At 43.8% G+C, this 17,631-nt stretch overlaps 1 pseudogene; it reads right to left on the bottom strand.

Annotated features, from left to right (window-relative positions):
• Positions 1-15,108: 15,108 nt before the first annotated feature.
• LOC115503119 lies at positions 15,109-17,430 on the bottom strand (annotated as a pseudogene).
• Between the last annotated feature and the right edge of the window lie 201 nt (positions 17,431-17,631).

Below are 17,631 nucleotides of genomic sequence, written 5' to 3'. Positions count from 1 at the left end.
TTCGAGCCCCGCACCAGTCTATGTGCTGATGGCTCTGTGCCTAGAGCCTCCTTCAAATTCTGTGTCTCCCTCCCTCTCCCTCCCCTGCTCATGCTGTCCCTCTCTGTTTCTCAAAAATGAATAAACATTAAAAAATTAAAAAAAAAATAACGAAGTCCAAAATGTAATTCCTAATTTCCACCAAAATACCATGTATCCTCCTAACCATGGGAAGTCTTCCCCCATTGCAATAAATGGTACCTCCGGAACCTAGGTTTCCCCCTTTCCTTCACCATTCACAACCAATCCACCAGATTTCCTAATAAATCTATCTCTGAAACATATCATGTCTGTATTGTCTTCTCTCAGTATACTTCACCATGACCTTGGTGGAGAACTATCTCCCCAGACAAGGTCAAGGCAGTGCCCATCTGATAAATGGAGGCCAGCAGTGACCTCCTCAGGAGCCACTGCAGCAGGGATGTGGAATGAAAGCCAAATGGTAAAACGTGAGAGGCGGAAGAAGAGTCATATAGGAAGTTTTGCTGGGAAGGGAAACAGCGTCACTGTAAGTGCCCCCCATCCCCAGGGAGGGAGTGCCAGAGTCAGGGTCAACCTTTGCTCCCACATTTGTTAAGACTATCCTCAGTTAGGGGCGCCTGGATGGCTCAGTCGGTTAAGCCTCCGACTTCAGCTCAGGTCATGATCTCACGCTCCATGGGTTCGAGCCCCACATCGACAGCTCTGCTGACAGCTCCGAGCCTGGAGCCTGCTTTGGATTCTGTCTCCCTCTCTCTTTGACCCTCCCCTGCTCCCACTCTGTCTCTCTCTCTCCTTCAAAAACAAATAAACATTAAAAAAAAAAAAAAAGACTATCCTCAGTCAGAATTTGTCCTCTGCTTCATCATCCTTCACGTAAGATCACTTCAACCTGCCATCTTACTGGCAGGGTCGGTGTGACTCCTCCATCCCAGAGACCAGGCAAAGAAGTGGATACGTGAGAGGTAGAGCTGCGCAAAGCAGCGGCACAGAGACACTGACCAGAGCAGGGCGGGAATGCCTCTGTCTGGCTTCAGGGAAAACAGTCCCTGCCTGAGACCCACACAGCTGAGGAATCTAGCCAGCACCCAAGCCCCATGTCCAGAACTTGCACTGAGAACCAGAGGGAGCCTGGCTGAGGGTGCTGTAAATCTTCATCCACTCTCAGCTCAACTCAAGTTCACCACCTTCCATAAAGTGGAATAAAAGGCAGATAATCTCAAGCACAGTGATTTCCCTTGCCTCCAGCCACCGCCACCCCCCAGGACCTCAGAGCTGAAGGTACAAACCCTCCTTTGCTCCAGGCACTGTCATAGAAAAGTGTGTCACCGGGCTCTGTCATGCAAGTGAAGTTACTCGTGCTGGCACTTAACTTCAGGCAAGTATAATGGGGTTCGTGAGGCAGTCGTGTGCCCAGTCATGTGCCAGGTGTGTGATCGACGTGTATGACATGGGCAGTTGTGGACAATGTGTGCATGTGGTGTGGGCTGATGGGAGACACATGAGGTTGGGCACAAACAGGTGAGTGTGTGCCAGGTACACAAACACCACCCTCCAAGGTGCTGAAGTCACCCAGACCACGCCATATCAGGAAGTGTGTCAGAGCCACAGTCCTCCAGCCCTGGGAGGCCCAGAGGGGCCTCATGTCCTAGGCAGCCTCCCAGCTCTCTCAGTCCTGCAGAGCGACCCTCCTGCTGCTGAGGACCTCCAGCTGTCACTGCCCCATCAGCTTCGGGAGGACAGCCCAGCAGTGCTCTCGGGGGCAGAGCAGGAGGGAGGACAGAAAGGGGAAAGCAAAGATCCAGCCCCCTGGGGCTGTGCTCACTGGCCTGGACCACCCTGCACTCCTCCCTGATCCCACATTTATCTGCTACAGTCTTCCTCGAGTCTCTGTTGCAGAATGAAATCTGCTAAGCAAGTGCTCTGCCCTCAGATCTGCCCTCAGACCTTGGCCCCTTCTCTCTGCAGTCTGTTTGCAGTGCATTTCTTCCCTCTCTTTGAGTCACCCAGACCATGCCATATCAGGAAGTGTCCCCTACCCCTATCCTGCGGCCCCCACCCCAGATCTCTCCTTCAGACACACACAGAGCAGAGTCACCCAGACAACCCATCACAACCCCACGATCACACTCACGAAATCAACCACCAAAAGCAGACTGACAGTGCAGCCTGAATGTCACCTGCCTCTGTGACCTTTCTGTTACAGCCAGAAGAAAAGCGAACAGGCCTCCGTCTCCACTGTTGTTTATCATCATTCTGGAATTTGGACCGATGAAACAGAGCCAGAAAAAGACGCGAGGCATAGTAAGATCCTAATCCATAAAGTATTACTGATATACAATACGTTTTATAAATGAAAATAAAAATGTCATTATGCCCAAAGTAATCAAGAATTTGAAACCATTTCAAGTCAAACCTCTACCACATATTTATTCTCTTATGTGATGAATTGATTCTTAAAGTTCTTCGAGAATAAACATTTCAGAACATTCAAACTGAAGAAAGGGTCATAAATAGGAAAGTCACAGGAGACCAAGGCACACGGCCATCACATAGCAAAGATGTCCATCCTCACAAATAGTCAAAAAATGCAAAATAAGACATTCTCACCAAAACAGAACAGACTTTTTTTTTTTTAATTGGCAAAATCCAGGGATAACGAGGGTGTCAGGAAGCAAGTGTTTTCATATGGTTGACAGAAATGCCCGTGGGCACGAATGATGCAGTGGGTAAGTGGCAATGTGATCAACATCATTATAAATCTGAAAATCCCTCAAACTGTCATTTCTGCTTTTATGTCTTGACCCTAGGTAAATAGTTAAGGACAGACACAAGAATATTTCTTATCCCTACGTCGTTCACAAGAGCAATGTCTTAAATGTCCGCTAGGAAAACAGATGATGTCTTATAAGAAATAGATTATTTAAATTTCCCTAATGGGCTACGATGAACACACAGTTTTTGTAGAAAGGCACTTTTAAAGCGAAGCTATAGTGACTTTTTTTCAAGTGGATGGTGAGGTTCTTCCACAGAAAGTGGTTGGAATCCACTACCAGAGTGTTGGTTTTGCTAGAAGCATCTCTCTGCATAAAACCCCCAATACAGACTGGGAGTGCTGGGGTATGTCTTGGGGCAGTAAATACCCCCTATCCAGTTCAGACCTTCAAGACCCGTGGGAACTGCAGGTCCTGGAATACACGTCGAAGGGGACAATTGCCAGGAGAAGGCAGATATCTTCTCACGGCCTCTCAGGCCAAGCCCCTTGTCCTTCCACAATGCCAGTCCATACCTCCTCAGAATTGGCCGACCCAGCCTCGTCTCTAGGGTCCTGGCCACCCCAAGCTAACAGGAAGACGGCCCAAAGTGGAAACGTGTCCACACAAAAGAACACATGGCACCACTGGGATAAAACCATAGGGACTTCCAGTTACAGATGGTGGACTGGGCATCTTCATTCATGTCCTCTCTCACCAGTGACCAACCAGATGGAGGATGAAGAAATTTCAGAATTGATCACCTCACATACCAAAGTCAATTAGGAGGGGCTTGTTAGAGGATTTGAGATTTCAACAAAATGGTGGAAAAGGAGAATAGTAGGAGGAGACTGAGGGTTGTTTAGTAGGACTCAAAGATCTGGTGTTCCAAAAAGGGGTAACACAGGGACACAGCTGATTTGCTCCCACAGACTGCCACACAGGCTGGGCCTGTTGTAAATGGGGGAGCAGGTCCCCCCATAGGGTCGTTAAGGATCACTTCAACACGGCTGTGGAACTTATATTCAAAGAGGCATACGGAATTAAAGCGTTATTGTTCTCACAGGGGACCAGATGGGAGAAGCACAAAGGGAACGGGCTCCACCAAGGAAGTGAAGAGTCAAGAGACACAGAGGACTCACAGGCAAGAGCCTTTGTCAGGGATGAGGACGGGGTCTGGAAGCAAAAGGCCTGAGGGGATTTCACTGGCACACTTTCATGTCACTACGTTAGTCACAGGAAGGCAAGAAGGGGAACTTGTGGTAGGGACCAGCCTTTTCCCCAGCCCAGGGACCAGGGATGGACACTGCAACCTGTTTGTGAGGATGCAGAGGCAGCAGGAAAATATGAAGTTTTGAAAATTTACAACACAATAAACCCTGTTATGCCTCGGCATGAATAATACCAGTTGGATAGATAACACTTGTCTGGGTTGTGGAGATATTAAAGATGATTGGACAGCTTGACTTAACCACCAAAAGAAAAGTCTGACAAATGTGATGACCAGGAAGAGTCCTGTTAGGCAAATGGTGAGGCTCTGGAATCCTCAAATACAAGGGAATCTCCATAAGACCATCAGCAGATTAATCAGCAGACCCCTCCAGGCCAGGAATAATATATTCAGATGCTGAAGGTGGGGGGGGGGGGGGGGGGGGAGGTTACTGCCAACCAAGAATGTTTCACCCACCAAAGCTGTTCTGCAGAGACGAAGGAGACACAAAGACCTTCCTGGACAAACAGAAGCTGCAGGAATTCATCAGCACTACACCTGCCTTATAAGAAATGCTGAAAGGAGTTCTTTATGATGAAATAGCAGGGCACAACTTAGTAAAATGAAAGCATATGACAATGTAAAACACACTGGTAAGGTAAGTATATAGTCATAGTCAGACTACTCTAATACTATAATATGGTGGTATGTTGTTAATAACCTAACTTTAATATAAAGGTTAAAGAACAACAGTATAAAAACACTGTAGCTACAATGTATCATCAATGTATACACAATGTAAAAATATGTAAGTTGTGACATCAAAACATAAAATGGAAAATAGATTAAAAGGCATCCAAATTGGAAAGGAAGAAGTAAAACGGCCACTATTTACAGGTGATGTAATACTATATGTAGAAAACCCTAAAGCTTCACCAAAACAACAACAACAACAACAACAACAACAACTATTAGACCTAATAAATAAATTGAGTAAAGCCACAGGATACAAAATCAATATACAGAAATATATTGCATTTCTATACACTAATTACAGACTATCAGAAAAGAAATAAAATAATCCCATTCACAATTGCATCAAAAAGAATAAAATATCGGGGCGCCTGGGTGGCGCAGTCGGTTAAGCATCCGACTTCAGCCAGGTCACGATCTCGTGGTCCGTGAGTTCGAGCCCCGCGTCAGGCTCTGGGCTGATGGCTCAGAGCCTGGAGCCTGTTTCCGATTCTGTGTCTCCCTCTCTCTCTGCCCCTCCCCTGTTCATGCTCTGTCTCTCTCTGTCCCAAAAATAAATAAACGTTGAAAAAAAAAATTAAAAAAAAAAAAAAAGAATAAAATATCTAGTAATGAATGTAACCATGGAGGTGAAAGACCTGTACTCTGAAAACTAAAAGATACTGATGAAAGAAATTGAAGATGACACAAAAAAAATGGAAAGACATGCCATGGTCATAGATTGGAAGAATTAACATTGTTAAAATGCCCACACCACCCAAAGCAATCTATAGATTCAAAGCAATTGCTACCAAAATTCCAATGGCATTTTTCACAGAACTAGAACAAATAATCTTAAAATGTATACGGAACTGGGGTGCCTGGCTGGCTTAGTAGGTAAAGCATGCGACTTTTAATCTCAAGGTTGTGAGTTCAAGCCCCATGTTGGGTATAAATATTACTTAAAATAAGGGGTGCCTGGGTGGCTTAGTTAATTAAGCATCCAAATTTGGCTCAGGTCATGATCACATGATTTGTGGGTTCAAGCCCTGCATTGGCTCTGCGCTGACAGCTCAGAGCCTGGGGCCTGTGTTTCCCCCTCTCTCTGCCCCTCCCCTGTGTGCTCTCTCTCTCTCAAAAATAAACTTTAAAAAAAAAAGTTAAATGTATATGGAATTGGGGGTGCCAAACTCTCTCTCAAAATACATAAATAAACTTAAAAAATGTAGATGGAACCATAGAAGACCTCTAATAGCCAAAGCAATCTTGAGGAAAAACAAAACAAAACTAAACTAAACTAAAAGTCGTATGCTCCGAGATTTCAAACTATACTACAAAATTACAGTAATCAAAACATACAGTATTGGCACAAAAGCAGAATAGAGAGCTCAGAGCCCATGTTTATATGTTCAATTAACCTAGGGAAAGGAGGAAAGGACATACAATGGGGAAAAGACAGTTTCTTCAACAAGTGGTACTGGGAAAACAGGACAGCTGTACGCAACAGAATGAAAGATGGCCACTTTCTTACACCATATACAAAAATAAACTAAAAATGGATTAAAGACTTATATGTAAGACCAGAAACCATAAAACTCCCAGAAGAAATAATACGCAGTAAGCTTTTTGACATCAGTCTTAACAATATTTTTTGGGATCTATCTCTTTAAGTAGGACAACAAAAGCAAAAATAAACAAACAGGACTGCATGAAACTAAAAAGCTTTTTGCAGAGTGAAGGAAACCAACAATTTTTTTAAAAAGGCAGCCTACTGAATGGGAAAAGGTATTTGCAAACAATATATCCAATAAGGGGTTAACATCCAAAATATGTAAAGAACTCATACAACTCAAAGGGGAGATAAGATGGCTGCATAGTAGGAGGAGCCTAGGCTTGCTTCATCCCTGGAACACAGCTAAATAACTATCAAATTATTCAGAATACTCAAGAAATTGACCTGAGGACTGACAGAACAAAGTGCACAGCTGGAAGGAGAGCCCACTTTGAGGAAGGTAGGAAATGCAGAGATATGGTTTGGGGGAGAAACGGATTGCGGGTGCTATGAAGGGAAGGGAGCCCTGGTCATGGAGAAAAGGGAGAGACAGAGGAGCACACAAGGATACGTACAAGCACACTTCCCAAAGCATTTGGCCCTGAAAACAAGAAGGGCTGAATTTTGCCAGTTTTGCAATCAGTGGGGTTCAAAGACTAGAGTTTCCAAGGTCCCCAGGTTTGGCTGGGATAGAGACCTGAGGATGCTGTCCTACTCCTGAAGCAGAGGCAGACAAAAAACCCTGGGGCAGACTGTGAGATCTCTGGATCGCCTAAGGGACATGGGGAGAGACTGCCCATACTTTTTGGAGCGCATCTATGAGAGGTGGCATTGCCTCTGGTGGGGCAGGGGTGGAGGGAGGAGAACCAGCAGGCGCCATTTCCCTCCACCCCTCAGCATTGGCCTACAGATACCTGCTGAGGGCAGCTAACCGGAACACTGGCTGTTTAGCCTGTTTGCTCCAAATCGCATGGCCCTGAGCTCTGGCACGACTGCCCTTCTGAGTCAAATCTGCATCAGTCCCAGCCTAGAGAGTCCCTTTCCCAGAGGACTGGTGCAGGTCCATGCCACAGCAGGACCCAGAAGTTTGGAATTTTAAAAAGCAGCAGGCCTGGCTAGGGTAGAGCCCAAGGTGTGCTGTGCTGCTCCAAGCAGACAAACAACTCAGAGACAGTGTGAAATCAGCAATGTGAAAAACATCTGTGATGCACCAGGGGAAATTGTTTTCTCTCAGAGAAACTGCTTCCCTGAGAGCAGCAAGCACAGACTCTCCTCTCCAGAGACAAAGGAGGGGGTTGTGCCATTCCCCTCCTCTGCCCTTCAGCATAAACCAACCTCAGTAAACAACACAGAGCCCACACTAGCTGCCTAACCCACTTACACCAAGTCCGACCCCGTGCACTCTGCTGATACTGCTTTACTCAAGCAAATGTGCCATCGGACCAGTACAGAGGGTCCTCCTCCAGAAGACCAGCATAAAACCCTGCATGCACCACATCTACTGACCACAGAGTTCTGCATAGCTTCAATTCCAGTGGAAATAGCATCAGGTCTCTTTTCGCAAACAGACCAGAGCACATTCACCACACTCTGGCCAAGGTCCAAAACACTCCCCACAGCAGGCAAGAAGAAACTCTGCAGAAGACTGAGCTGAGGGATACAGCAGCCATAACACAGCAGCAGAATGCACCAGAGACACTTCCTGGAGCACCAGACTCTGAACATTATATGATCTCTTCTTCATAAAGCCATTACTCTTGGGGCGCCTGGGTGGCGCAGTCGGTTAAGCGTCCGACTTCAGCCAGGTCACGATCTCGCGGTCCGTGGGTTCGAGCCCCGCGTCGGGCTCTGGGCTGATGATGGCCCAGAGCCTGGAGCCTGCTTCCGATTCTGTGTCTCCCTCTCTCTCTGCCCCTCCCCCGTTCATGCTCTGTCTCTCTCTGTCCCAAAAATAAATAAACGTTGAAAAAAAAATTAAAAAAAAAAAAGCCATTACTCTTAGGAGCAAGAAACATAACAGGCTTTCCTTACACAGAGAAGACAGAAACCTACACAAAATGCCAAGATGGAAGAATTCATCCCAAAAGACAGAACAAGAAAAGGTCATGGCCAGGGATCTAATTGAAACAGATATAAATGATATGCCTGGTTCAGAATTTAAAGGAGTAATCACAAGGATACTAGCTGGGCTTGAGAAAAGCAGAGATGATATCAGGGAAACCCTTACCACAGAGAAAAAAGAGCTGAAAATTAATCAGCCAGAAATGAAAAATGCAATAACTAAGATTCAAGACTGACTAAATGTAATGACCACAAGGATGGAAGAAGCAAAGGAACAAATAAGTGATATAGAACGTAGAATTATGGAAAATAATGAGATGCACTAAGTAGAGAGAAAAAGGGGCACCCAGGTGGCTCAGTTGGTTAAGTGTCTGACTCTTGATTTCAACTCAGTTCAGTTCAGCTTGATCTCTCATAATTCATGGGATCAGGCCCTACATCAGGCTCCCTGCCAATAGCACAGAGCCTGCTTGGGAATCTCTCTATCCCTCTCTCTCTCTGCCCCTCTCCTGCTCATGTTTTCTCTCTCTCTCTCTCTCTCTCTCTCTCTCTCTCTCTCAAAATAAATAAACTTAAAAAAAATTTTTTAATGTTTATTTATTCTTGAGGGAGAAAGAAACAGAGTGTGAGTGGGGGAGGGGCAGAGAGAGAGGGAGACAGAATCTGAAGCAAGCTCCAGGCTCTGAGCTGTCAGCACAGAGCCCAATGCAGGGCTCAAATTCACAGACTGTGAGATCATGACCTGAGCCAAAGTTGGAGGCTTAACTGACTGAGCCACCCAGGTGCTCCAATAAACTTTTAAAAGAGAGAGAGAAGGGGTGCCTGGGTGGCTCAGTTGGTTAAGTGTCCAACTTTAGCTCAGGTCATGATCTTGTGGTTTGTGAGTTCAAGCTCTGTGTTGGGCTCTGTGCTGACAGCTCAGGGCCTGGAGCCTACCTCGGATTCTGTGTCTCCCTTTCTCTTTGCCCTTCCCCTGCTTGCTCTCTCTCTCTCTCAAAAATAAATAAACATTAAAAAAGTGAAATAGAGAGAAAAAAATGTTAGATCAAGAAAGTAGACTTGGGGAACTCAGTGACTCCATCAAATACAATAATATTTTAATGTAGGAGTCCAAGAGGAAGAAGAGAGAGATAAGGGGGCAGAAGGTTTATTTGAGGAAATTATAGCTGAAAACTTCCCTAATCTTGGGAAGAAAACAGACATCTAAATCCAGGAGGTGCAGAGAACCCCCATCAAAATCAACAAAAGCAGGCCAACATTAAGGCATAGTTAAATTTGCAAAATATAGAGATTTAAAAAAAATCCTAAAAGCAGCAAGACAAAAGAAGTCCCTAACTTACAAGGGAAGACCAATAAGGTTAGCAGCAAATCTTCCACAGAAACCTGCCAAACCAGAAAGGAGAGGCATGAGATATATATATATATATATATATATATATATATATATATATATATATATATATATTCAATGTGTTGAATGGGAAGAATCTGTGGTCACGAATACTCTATCCAGCAAGGCTGTCATTCAGAATAGGAGGAGAGATAAAGAGCTTCCCAGACAAACAAAAACTAAAGGAATTTGTGACCACTGAACCACCCCTGCAAGAAATATGAAATGAGACTCTTTGAGTGTGAAAGGAAGACCAAAAATGACAAAGACTACAAAGGGACAGTGAAAACCTCTAGGAACAACAAAACAAGTAACAAAACGGTACTAAATATATTTGTCAATAATCGCTCTGAATGTAAATGGACGAAATGCTCTAATCAGAAGGCACAGGGTGTCAGAATGGATCAAAAAACAAGACCCATCTACATGCTGCCTACCAGACTCATTATAGACCTAAAGCCACCTGCAGATTGAAAGTAAGGGGATGGAGAAAAATTTATCATTCAAAAGGATGTCAAAAGAAAGCCAGAATAGCAATACTTATATCAGACAAACTAGATTTTATTGTTTTTAATTAATTTATTTATTTTGAGAAAAAGCATAAGTCAGGGAGGGGCAGAGAGAGAGAGAGGGAGAGAGAGAGAATCAAAAGCAGGCTCCACACTACCAGCGCAGAGCCTGATGTGGGGCTTGAACCCATGAACTGTGAGATCATGACCTGAGCTGAAGTCAGATGCTTAACTGATTGAACTACCCAGGCACCAAGACAAACTAGATTTTAAATTTTTTTTAATGTTTATTTATTTTTGAGAGAGACAGAGACAGAACACAAGCAGGGGAGGGGCAGAGAGAGAGGGAGACATAGAATCCGAAGCAGGTTCCAGGCTCTAAGCTGTCAGCACAGAGTCTGATGCGGCGCTCAAACTCACAAACTGTGAGATCATGACCTGAGCCGAAGTCGGTCACCTAACCGACTGAGCCACCCAGGCGCCCCAAGACAAACTAGATTTTAAACCAAAGACTGTGACAAGAGATGAAGAAGGGCATCATATCATAATAAAGGGGACTATCCAACAAGAAGATCTAACAATTGTAAATATTTGTGTCCCCAAATTTAGAGAACCCAAATATATAAAACAGTTGATAACAAACATAAGGGAACTCATTGGTAATAACTCAATAATAGTAGGGGACTTTAACACTCCGCTTACAACAATAGACAGATCATCTAAGCAAAAAATCAACAAGGAAACAATGCTTTTGAATGATACACTGGAACAGATGGACTTAACAGATATATTCAGATCATTTCATCCTAAAGAAGCAGAATACACATTCTTTTCAAGTGCACATGGGATATTCTCTAGAAGAGATCACATACTAAGTCACAAAAATCAGGCCTCAACAAGTACAAAAAGATTGACATCACACAATGCATATTTTCTGACCACAACACTTTGAAGCTTGAAGTCAACCACAAGAAAAAAATTTGGAAAGACCACAAATACGTGGAAGTTAAAGAACACCCTACCAAAGAATGAATGAGTCAACCAGGAAATTAAAGAAGAAATTTTAAAAATATATAGAAATGGGGCACCTGGGTGGCTCAGTTGGTTAAGCGTCCAACTTCAACTCAGGTCATGATCTCACAGTCCATGAGTTCGAGCCCCGCATCGGGCTCTGTGCTGACAGCTCAGAGCCTGGAGCCTGCTTCAGATTCTGTGTCTCCCTCCCTCTCTGCCCCTCCCCTGCTTATGCTCTGTGTCTCTCTGTCTCAAAAATAAATAAAAACATTAAAAATTTTAAAAACTATATATATGGAAACAAATGAAAATGAAAATACAATGGTCCAAAACCTTTGGGATGCAGCAAAAGTGGTCCTAAGAGGGAATTATATGGCAATACAGGCTTACCTCAAGAAGCAAGAAAAAAATCTCTAACAACCTAACCTTACACCTAAAGGATCTAGAAAAAGAAAAATAAATGAAGCCTAAAGCCAGCAGAAGTAGGGAAATAATAAAGATTAGAGCAGAAAGAAATGATATAGAAACAAACAAAAGAAGTAGAACAGATCAATGAAACCAGGAGCTGGTTTTTTGGAAAAAAAAAAAATGAAATTGATAAACCCTTAGCCCAATTTATCAAAAAGAAAAGAGAAAGAACCCAAATAAATAAAACCACAAATGAGAGAGGAGAAATAATAACCAATATCACAGAAATACAATTATAAGAAAATATTATGAAAAACTATATGCCAAAATATTGGACAATTTGGAAGAAATGGATAAATTCCTAGAAACACATAAACAGTCAAAACTAAAACAGGGAGAAATAGAAATCTTAAACAGACCGGTAACCAGCAAAGAATTTGATTCAGTAATCAAAATTCTCCCAAGAAACCAAAGTCCAGGGCCAGATGATTTCACAGGGGAATTCTACCAAACATTTAAAGGAGAGTTAATACCTATTCTCAAACTATTCCAAAAAATAAAAATGGAAGGAAAATGTCCAAATTCATTTTATGAAGCCACCATTATCCTGATTCCAAAACCAAAGACTCCACTAAAAAAGAACTACAAGCCAATATCCCTGATGAACACAGATGCAAAAATTCTTAACTAAATATTATCAAATCAAATCCAACAGCACATTAAAAGATTTATTCACCATGATCAAGTGGGATTTACTCCTGGATTGTAAGGGTGTTTCAATATTCACAAAACAATCAACGTGATACATGTTGTTCACATGATACACTTTGTTCAATATTAACAAAGGAAAGGATAAGAACCATATGATCCTCTCAATAGATGCAGAAAGAAAAAAAAAATTGACAAAGTACAACATCCATTCATGATAAAAATCCTCAACAAAGTAGGGATAGAGGGAACAAACCTCAACATGATAAAGACCACATACAAAAAACCCACAGCTAATATCATCCTCAATGGGGAAAAACTGAGAGCTTCTCCTCTAAGGTCAGGGATAAAACAGAGATGTCCTCTCACCACTGTTATTTAACATAGTACTGGAAGTCCTAGGCTCAGCAATCAAACAAAAGAAATAAAATACATCCAAATTGGCAAGGAAGAAGTCAAACTTTGACTATTTGCAGACAGCATGATACTGTAAACAGAGAAGCCAAAAGATTACCAAAAAATTGTTAAAACTAATACATGAATTCAGTAAAATCACAGGATACAAAATCTACGTACAGAAATCTGTTGTGTTTCTATACATCAAAATGAAGCCAGCAGAAGGAGAAATCAAGGAACTGATCCCATTTACAACTGTACTGGCACCATATGATACCTAGGAATAAACCTAACCAAAGGGGAAAAAGATCTGCACTGAGAACTAGAAAACACTTACAAAAGAAATTGAAGAGGACACAAAGAATGAAAAAAACACTCCGTGTTCATGGATTGAATAAACAAATATTGTTAAAATGTCTATACTATCCAAAGCAATCTACTCATTAAATGCAATCTTATCAAAATATCAACAGCATTTTTCACAGTTAGAACAAACAATCCTAAAATCTGTATGGAACCACACACAACCTCAAATACTGAAAGCTATCTTGAAAAAGAAAAGCAAAACTGGAGGCATCATGATCCCAGACTTGAAGCTAGATTACAAAGCTGTAGTCATCAAGACAGTATGGTACTAGCACAAAAACAGACACATAGATCAATGGGACAGAATAGAAAACCCAGAAATGGACCCACAACTATATGGTCAAATAATCTTTGACAAAGCAGGGAAGAATATCTAATGGAAAAAAGTCTCTTCACCAAATGGTGTTGGGAAAATTGGACAGCAACATGCAGAAGAATGAAAACTGGATCATTTTCTCACATCACACACAAAAATAAATTCAAAATGGATTAAAGACCTGGGGTGCCTGGGTGGCTTAGTTGGTTAAGCACTTGGGTCTTGATCTCAGCTCAAGTCTGCATCTCAGGGTCATGAGTTTAGGCCCCATGTTGGGCTCCACACTGGGCATGGGGCCTACTTTAAAAAAAAAAAAATGGACTAGAGACCTAAATGTGAGCTAGGAAATCATCAAAATCCTAGAGGAGAACACAGGCAGCAACCTCTTTGACATTGGCCATAGCAACTTCTTACCAGATATAAGACATTTCCTCCTGATGAAGACATAGGGAAGGGTCTTGCCCTAGCCTGAGCAGGATGGGGAAGGGAGACAACCAAGACCACACAAGGGAGGCTCAAAGCAGCACCAAGGGGTGAGATGAACCCCTGCAGCACAAGAGGAAGGGAAGAGATACAGAATAGCCATGAGACCCAGGGAAGGACTTGCACAGAGGGCTGGTCAGAGAAGCTTGGCCCTGAAGACCCAACTCCCACATGGACATGGTCTTGGGAGTGATGTGCAGCTGGGTCAGTGGTCTCTCTTCTCAGGAGGGACCTGACCTAAGTCAGGAATGCTGCTGTGACCTTAACAAACAGACTAATGTCTGCCGGAACCATAAAAGTAGGAGCCTAGAGGTCTTCACACATTGTACCTTGTCTCTGGGTCATGTGCCCTTCCCCAGCAAGTGGTCCCAGCTGTACAGTGACAGGTCTCATGGACACAGGGTATGCCCACACATGCAAAGTCTCACACCATTGCTGAAGTGACACAGACACTGTCCCACATAGGGACCCACAAAGAGTCAAACTGCAGAAATCCCTTATCTTACTTTTGCTTACCTAAGTTGTAACAGTAACTCACTCTTTTCAGACTGCAGCAAATCTTTTATTACAGATAATCAAACCTCTCCACACTGTGTCTCAAACAGTAACAAATACAATTTCATGTCTTTAACAGAGCAGAATGAACATTCATACATGGCCATACATGGCAGGCTTTACCTCTGGAAACTGTCATAGAATATTTTTAAAAAGTTTTTTTTAATGTCTATTTTTGACAGAGAGAGAGAGACAGAGCATGAGTGGGGGAGGGGCAGAGAGAGAGGGAGACACAGAATCTGAAGCAGACTCCAGGCTCCGAGCTGTCAGCACAGAGCCCGATGCAGGGCTCGAACTCATGAACCGAGTGATCATGACCTGAGCTGAGGTCGGACACTCAACCGACTGAGCCACCCAGGTGCCCCTGTTGTTCAATATTTTAAAATAAAGTGGACTTGTGGATTTATTCTTTTCAGTATTGTAAACATATGCTGTTTGAGGGGCGCCCAGGAGGCTCAGTCGGTTCAGCGACTGACTTCAGTTAAGGTCATGATCTCACAATTTGTGAGTTCGAGCCCCGCGTCAGGCTCTGTGCTGACAGCTCAGAGCATGGAGCCTGCTTTGGATTCTGTGTCTCCCTTTCCTCCTCATGCTCTGTCTCTCTCTCTCAAAAATAAATAAACGTTAAAAAAAAATTTTTTTAATATGCTGTTTGATGTTATCTGAGTTTAATTTAAAACATTTCTTGTTGCAAACCAAACAAAATGTAAAGCTTCTGAGGCAAGCATCTCTGTACGGGAAAAAAGAAGTCTTGTTATGAAACTATTCTCAAGCAAGACCCCACTTAAAATCTGCCAGCATGAACTTAAGAACTTTGGTCCACTGTTTGTCAGGGCTAAACTGGGTTTCAACGGAATGGGAGCCACACTGCTTCCTGGGTCTTCAATCTTGCCTTCCTGTGAGGAAGACAAAAATGTGTCTCACCCTTTCTCAACCTCTCCTTTCATCTTTCTCAACATCTCCATCATCACGTGGTCTAACTTGTCCCAGGATAGTACAATGGCAACTGCTTAGACCCGTCTGTCAGAGACTCCAGGTGGGAATGGTTTCCACAGGGAACAAGTTGATACCTCTGAAATTTCAGACCCATCTTACTGGCCAGGGTGCACAGCAGCAATGCTTTCCAGCCCCAAGTGCATTAACTTCATTCCATGGCACAGGGACACTGGGCATGCGACCCAGTTTGAAGGTTCTGATTGTACCATATTGTCCTCTGTGCCAGACATGAAAGGTTGCACTGAAGAAACTGGTTTTCTTCAGCTGGCCCAGCTACATCTGGGCATAGGGCATTTGGTTTCCTACATTCTTCAGCTCATCATCCAGCTCTGGCTGTTGTTGTTTATGTTCTCTGTATCCCCTATGGTACTGAGCTTCCTCTGGATCCAGTCTCAGCCTCAGCTTGGGCATTCTCAAGCTTTCCTACCAGTCTATCTCATTTAGCTCTGTCTGTAGCTGTTCAGTCGTCCTCATTCATTTGCTCAGAGATCTTCAACAGCATTTGCAGCTGTGACACTCATTTTCAGTGACATTGAGCTGAGTGTCGAGCTGGTCTAAAAGAGGATCTGTGCAACCCTCACAGAGTGGTGATCTACATCTCTCTGGCCTGACCGGAGGTCAAAAAGGCCCCCAGTGCCCAGTCTCTGCCTAATGTTCTCCACGGTACCACCACCGGATGCCTCCCCAGTCAAAGCGAAGCTGTTGGCACCTACAGTAGACATCATTGTGGCTGGAAGGATGAATCTGAGAGACACCATCCTGGTGATGTCCAATAAATGACTCCTTTCCTGAGTTAGCCCCTTCCTCCAGGGTCTCTCCTGGTTTCACCTGGGCTGGGGCAAATAATGGAGCTGTGAGCTCCTGGATGGTGACGCGATCCAGTTTCAGGGATGCAGTGCGGACTCCCAAAGCTGGCCTGCATGGTGCTGCTGGGCGTCTTTAACCTCTCCATCCTCCAGGACTTGGAGCCACCACCCTGACCAGTCTACCACAGGAGCATCATGGTCTCCAGAACTGCTGCCATTCAGTCTTCAGTGACTTCCCCATCCACGGGACGACAGTAACTCACTTTTACTGAGCATTTATTATGCACCTGTTAGTGTTCTCAGTGCTTTACATGCATTGACCGATTCACTTAACCAACGTTCACCAGTACCTCAGTACCTTAGGAGCCAGATGCTGGGCAGGGGACTGGACACAGCTGTGACTACCTCAGTCACAGACCTTGTCCCCATGGAGACTGGGATCTGGTGGGTAAGACAACCCTGAGAATGCCCGTGTGGGGTATACATGCTCTTACAGACATAGACAAGGAGCTTCAGACAGGATTCTGCATACTAAAAGAACTCTCCCTGCCCTACGCTCCCTTCACCTGTGCACCTCCTCCCAATATACTTGAAAGAGCTGCCTGCCTCCTCTTCCTTCCCTCCTCTCATCTCAATGGACTCGGATCTACTTTTACCCCATTGCTACACTGCAACAACTTGATTCAAGGTCACAGTGATCTCCATCTTTCCAAAGCCCCTGCTGCAGACCCTGCCTTCCTGTCTCAATCCTTTTTATACAAGCCTCTCTTATGCCACCTTAATCCACCGTCATCCCAGCCAGTCCCCCTCCATCCCCCTTGGCAAGAGTTAGATGTGGGAGCACCTCGCGGCTCTGGCTTGGGCCCCTTCCCTTTTCTGTCTCACCCTATTTCCATGTGACCTCACCCATGATTCTGAACACCTCTGTCTCCAGCCCTGACTTCCTCTCTGAGCTCCGAACTTAACTATCCAACTGTCTCCTCCATATAATGGGCGTCTCCATATGGCAAAGCAGAATTTTCATTTTACACTCCCACAAAGAACGTGTTCTACCACATCTTTACACTCCACAGAAGGGATAATAAATTTGCTCCGTCCAAAAGCCAGTGAATTGTTCTTTTTTTTTTCCAGTGAGACCAAATATAACAGTCTTTATTTTTTTTCTTTTTTTTTTAAAGAAGAGAGAACCTGACTAGCTTAATTGGGAGAGCATGCAACTCTTGATCTTGGAGTCATAAGTTCAAGCCCCATGTTGGGTGTAGAGATTACTCAAAAACAAAACCTTTAAAAAATAACAGAAAGAAAGAAAGAGAGAAAGAGAGAAAGAAAGAAAGAAAGAAAGAGAAGGAAGGAAGAGG

The sequence above is a fragment of the Lynx canadensis genome, chromosome E2, assembly GCF_007474595.2.
Source record: "Lynx canadensis isolate LIC74 chromosome E2, mLynCan4.pri.v2, whole genome shotgun sequence".
NCBI lineage: Eukaryota > Metazoa > Chordata > Mammalia > Carnivora > Felidae > Lynx > Lynx canadensis.
Note: the sequence above shows the minus strand (reverse complement) of the source record. Positions and strands in the feature narration are given on the sequence as shown.